Raw genomic sequence first — 6,072 nt, forward strand, 5'->3', positions numbered from 1 at the left:
CAGACTATTACCATCTATTTCCCTTCCCTCGGAGGATCTCCCGCAGAATATTACCACCTATTTCCTCCCTCGGAGGATCTCCCGCAGACTATTACCATCTATTTCCCTTCCCTCGGAGGATCTCCGCAGACTATTACCACCTATTTCCTCCCTCGGAGGATCTCCCGCAGACTATTACCATCTATTTCCCTTCCCTCGGAGGATCTCCCGCAGACTATTACCATCTATTTCCTCCCTCGGAGGATCTCCCGCAGACTATTCCCATCTATTTCCCTTCCCTCGGAGGATCTCCTGCAGACTATTACCACTTATTTCCCTTCCCTCGGAGGATCTCCTGCAGACTATTACCACCTATTTCCTCCCTCGGAGGATCTCCCGCAGACTATTACCACCTATTTCCTCCCTCGGAGGATCTCCCGCAGACTATTACCACCTATTTCCTCCCTCGGAGGATCTCCCGCAGACTATTACCACCTATTTCCTCCCTCGGAGGATCTCCCGCAGACTATTACCATCTATTTCCCTTCCCTCGGAGGATCTCCCGCAGACTATTACCATCTATTTCCTCCCTCGGAGGATCTCCCGCAGACTATTACCATTTATTTCCTCCCTCGGAGGATCTCCCGCAGACTATTACCATCTATTTCCTCCCTCGGAGGATCTCCCGCAGACTATTACCATCTATTTCCCTTCCCTCGGAGGATCTCCCGCAGACTATTACCATCTATTTCCCTTCCCTCGGAGGATCTCCCGCAGACTATTACCACCTATTTCCTCCCTCGGTGGATCTCCCGCAGACTATTACCATCTATTTCCTCCCTCGGAGGATCTCCCGCAGACTATTCCCATCTATTTCCCTTCCCTCGGAGGATCTCCTGCAGACTATTACCACCTATTTCCCTTCCCTCGGAGGATCTCCCGCAGACTATTACCACCTATTTCCTCCCTCGGAGGATCTCCCGCAGACTATTACCACCTATTTCCTCCCTCGGAGGATCTCCCGCAGACTATTACCATCTATTTCCCTTCCCTCGGAGGATCTCCCGCAGACTATTACCATCTATTTCCTCCCTCGGAGGATCTCCCGCAGACTATTCCCATCTATTTCCCTTCCCTCGGAGGATCTCCCGCAGACTATTCCCATCTATTTCCTCCCTCGGAGGATCTCCCGCAGACTATTACCATCTATTTCCTCCCTCGGAGGATCTCCCGCAGACTATTCCCATCTATTTCCCTTCCCTCGGAGGATCTCCCGCAGACTATTACCACCTATTTCCTCCCTCGGAGGATCTCCCGCAGACTATTACCATCTATTTCCTCCCTCGGAGGATCTCCCGCAGACTATTACCATCTATTTCCCTTCCCTCGGAGGATCTCCCGCAGACTATTACCATCTATTTCCTCCCTCGGAGGATCTCCCGCAGACTATTACCACCTATTTCCTCCCTCGGAGGATCTCCCGCAGACTATTACCATCTATTTCCTCCCTCGGAGGATCTCCCGCAGACTATTACCACCTATTTCCTCCCTCGGAGGATCTCCTGCAGACTATTACCACCTATTTCCCTTCCCTCGGAGGATCTCCTGCAGACTATTACCACCTATTTCCTCCCTCGGAGGATCTCCCGCAGACTATTACCACCTATTTCCTCCCTCAGAGGATCTCCTGCAGACTATTACCACCTATTTCCTCCCTCGGTGGATCTCCCGCAGACTATTACCATCTATTTCCTCCCTCGGAGGATCTCCCGCAGACTATTCCCACCTATTTCCTCCCTCGGAGGATCTCCCGCAGACTATTACCACCTATTTCCCTTCCCTCGGAGGATCTCCCGCAGACTATTACCACCTATTTCCTCCCTCAGAGGATCTCCTGCAGACTATTACCACCTATTTCCTCCCTCGGAGGATCTCCCGCAGACTATTACCATCTATTTCCTCCCTCGGAGGATCTCCCGCAGACTATTACCATCTATTTCCTCCCTCGGTGGATCTCCCACAGACTATTACCATCTATTTCCCTTCCCTCGGAGGATCTCCTGCAGACTATTACCACCTATTTCCCTTCCCTCGGAGGATCTCCCGCAGACTATTACCATCTATTTCCTCCCTCGGAGGATCTCCCGCAGACTATTACCATCTATTTCCTCCCTCGGAGGATCTCCCGCAGACTATTACCATCTATTTCCCTTCCCTCGGAGGATCTCCCGCAGACTATTACCATCTATTTCCCTTCCCTCGGAGGATCTCCCGCAGACTATTACCACCTATTTCCTCCCTCGGAGGATCTCCCGCAGACTATTACCACCTATTTCCCTTCCCTCGGAGGATCTCCCGCAGACTATTACCATCTATTTCCTCCCTCGGAGGATCTCCCGCAGACTATTACCACCTATTTCCCTTCCCTCGGAGGATCTCCCGCAGACTATTACCATCTATTTCCTCCCTCGGAGGATCTCCCGCAGACTATTACCATCTATTTCCCTTCCCTCGGAGGATCTCCCGCAGACTATTACCACCTATTTCCTCCCTCGGAGGATCTCCTGCAGACTATTACCCCTATTTCCCTTCCCTCGGAGGATCTCCCGCAGACTATTACCATCTATTTCCCTTCCCTCGGAGGATCTCCCGCAGACTATTACCACCTATTTCCCTTCCCTCGGAGGATCTCCCGCAGACTATTACCACCTATTTCCTCCCTCGGAGGATCTCCCGCAGACTATTACCACCTATTTCCTCCCTCGGAGGATCTCCCGCAGACTATTACCACCTATTTCCTCCCTCGGAGGATCTCCCGCAGACTATTACCATCTATTTCCCTTCCCTCGGAGGATCTCCCGCAGACTATTACCACCTATTTCCTCCCTCGGAGGATCTCCCGCAGACTATTACCATCTATTTCCTCCCTCGGAGGATCTCCCGCAGACTATTCCCATCTATTTCCCTTCCCTCGGAGGATCTCCCGCAGACTATTACCACCTATTTCCCTTCCCTCGGAGGATCTCCTGCAGACTATTACCACCTATTTCCTCCCTCGGAGGATCTCCCGCAGACTATTACCACCTATTTCCTCCCTCGGAGGATCTCCCGCAGACTATTACCACCTATTTCCTCCCTCGGAGGATCTCCCGCAGACTATTACCATCTATTTCCCTTCCCTCGGAGGATCTCCCGCAGACTATTACCATCTATTTCCTACCTCGGAGGATCTCCCGCAGACTACTCCCATCTATTTTCCTTCCCTCGGAGGATCTCCCGCAGACTATTACCATCTATTTCCCTTCCCTCGGAGGATCTCCCGCAGACTATTACCACCTATTTCCTCCATCAGAGGATCTCCCGCAGACTATTACCATCTATTTCCCTTCCCTCGGAGGATCTCCCGCAGACTATTACCATCTATTTCCTCCCTCGGAGGATCTCCCGCAGACTATTACCATCTATTTCCTCCCTCGGAGGATCTCCCGCAGACTATTACCACCTATTTCCTCCCTCGGAGGATCTCCCGCAGACTATTAACACCTATTTCCTCCCTCGGTGGATCTCCCGCAGACTATTACCATCTATTTCCTCCCTCGGAGGATCTCCCGCAGACTATTACCATCTATTTCCTCCCTCGGAGGATCTCCCGCAGACTATTACCATCTATTTCCTCCCTCGGAGGATCTCCCGCAGACTATTACCATCTATTTCCTCCCTCGGAGGATCTCCCGCAGACTATTACCATCTATTTCCCTTCCCTCGGAGGATCTCCCGCAGACTATTACCACCTATTTCCTCCCTCGGAGGATCTCCCGCAGACTATTACCACCTATTTCCTCCCTCGGAGGATCTCCCGCAGACTATTACCATCTATTTCCTCCCTCGGAGGATCTCCCGCAGACTATTACCATCTATTTCCTCCCTCGGAGGATCTCCCGCAGACTATTACCACCTATTTCCCTTCCCTCGGAGGGTCTCCCGCAGACTATTACCACCTATTTCCCTTCCCTCGGAGGATCTCCCGCAGACTATTACCACCTATTTCCTCCCTCGGAGGATCTCCCGCAGACTATTACCATCTATTTCCCTTCCCTCGGAGGATCTCCCGCAGACTATTACCACCTATTTCCTCCCTCGGTGGATCTCCCGCAGACTATTACCATGTATTTCCTCCCTCGGAGGATCTCCCGCAGACTATTACCACCTATTTCCCTTCCCTCGGAGGATCTCCCGCAGACTATTACCACCTATTTCCTCCCTCGGAGGATCTCCCGCAGACTATTACCATCTATTTCCTCCCTCGGAGGATCTCCCGCAGACTATTACCATCTATTTCCCTTCCCTCGGAGGATCTCCCGCAGACTATTACCACCTATTTCCTCCCTCGGAGGATCTCCCGCAGACTATTACCATCTATTTCCTCCCTCGGAGGATCTCCCGCAGACTATTACCACCTATTTCCCTTCCCTCGGAGGATCTCCCGCAGACTATTACCACCTATTTCCTCCCTCGGAGGATCTCCCGCAGACTATTACCATCTATGTCCCTTCCCTCGGAGGATCTCCTGCAGACTATTACCACCTATTTCCTCCCTCGGAGGATCTCCCGCAGACTATTACCACCTATTTCCTCCCTCAGAGGATCTCCTGCAGACTATTACCACCTATTTCCTCCCTCGGAGGATCTCCCGCAGACTATTCCCATCTATTTCCTCCCTCGGAGGGTCTCCTGCAGACTATTACCACCTATTTCCTCCCTCGGTGGATCTCCCGCAGACTATTACCATCTATTTCCCTTCCCTCGGAGGATCTCCTGCAGACTATTACCACTTATTTCCCTTCCCTCGGAGGATCTCCTGCAGACTATTACCACCTATTTCCTCCCTCGGAGGATCTCCCGCAGACTATTACCACCTATTTCCTCCCTCGGAGGATCTCCCGCAGACTATTACCACCTATTTCCTCCCTCGGAGGATCTCCCGCAGACTATTACCACCTATTTCCCTTCCCTCGGAGGATCTCCCGCAGACTATTACCATCTATTTCCTCCCTCGGAGGATCTCCCGCAGACTATTACCATCTATTTCCCTTCCCTCGGAGGATCTCCCGCAGACTATTACCATCTATTTCCTCCCTCGGAGGATCTCCCGCAGACTATTACCATCTATTTCCCTTCCCTCGGAGGATCTCCCGCAGAATATTACCACCTATTTCCTCCCTCGGAGGATCTCCCGCAGACTATTACCATCTATTTCCCTTCCCTCGGAGGATCTCCGCAGACTATTACCACCTATTTCCTCCCTCGGAGGATCTCCCGCAGACTATTACCATCTATTTCCCTTCCCTCGGAGGATCTCCCGCAGACTATTACCATCTATTTCCTCCCTCGGAGGATCTCCCGCAGACTATTCCCATCTATTTCCCTTCCCTCGGAGGATCTCCTGCAGACTATTACCACTTATTTCCCTTCCCTCGGAGGATCTCCTGCAGACTATTACCACCTATTTCCTCCCTCGGAGGATCTCCCGCAGACTATTACCACCTATTTCCTCCCTCGGAGGATCTCCCGCAGACTATTACCACCTATTTCCTCCCTCGGAGGATCTCCCGCAGACTATTACCACCTATTTCCTCCCTCGGAGGATCTCCCGCAGACTATTACCATCTATTTCCCTTCCCTCGGAGGATCTCCCGCAGACTATTACCATCTATTTCCTCCCTCGGAGGATCTCCCGCAGACTATTACCATTTATTTCCTCCCTCGGAGGATCTCCCGCAGACTATTACCATCTATTTCCTCCCTCGGAGGATCTCCCGCAGACTATTCCCATCTATTTCCCTTCCCTCGGAGGATCTCCCGCAGACTATTACCACCTATTTCCTCCCTCGGAGGATCTCCCGCAGACTATTACCATCTATTTCCTCCCTCGGAGGATCTCCCGCAGACTATTACCATCTATTTCCCTTCCCTCGGAGGATCTCCCGCAGACTATTACCATCTATTTCCTCCCTCGGAGGATCTCCCGCAGACTATTACCACCTATTTCCTCCCTCGGAGGATCTCCCGCAGACTATTACCATCTATTTCCTC

This window comes from Staurois parvus, unplaced genomic scaffold, assembly GCF_062004578.1.
Source record: "Staurois parvus isolate SC_StPar_1 unplaced genomic scaffold, SC_StPar_1.0 ptg001262l, whole genome shotgun sequence".
NCBI classification, from domain to species: domain Eukaryota; kingdom Metazoa; phylum Chordata; class Amphibia; order Anura; family Ranidae; genus Staurois; species Staurois parvus.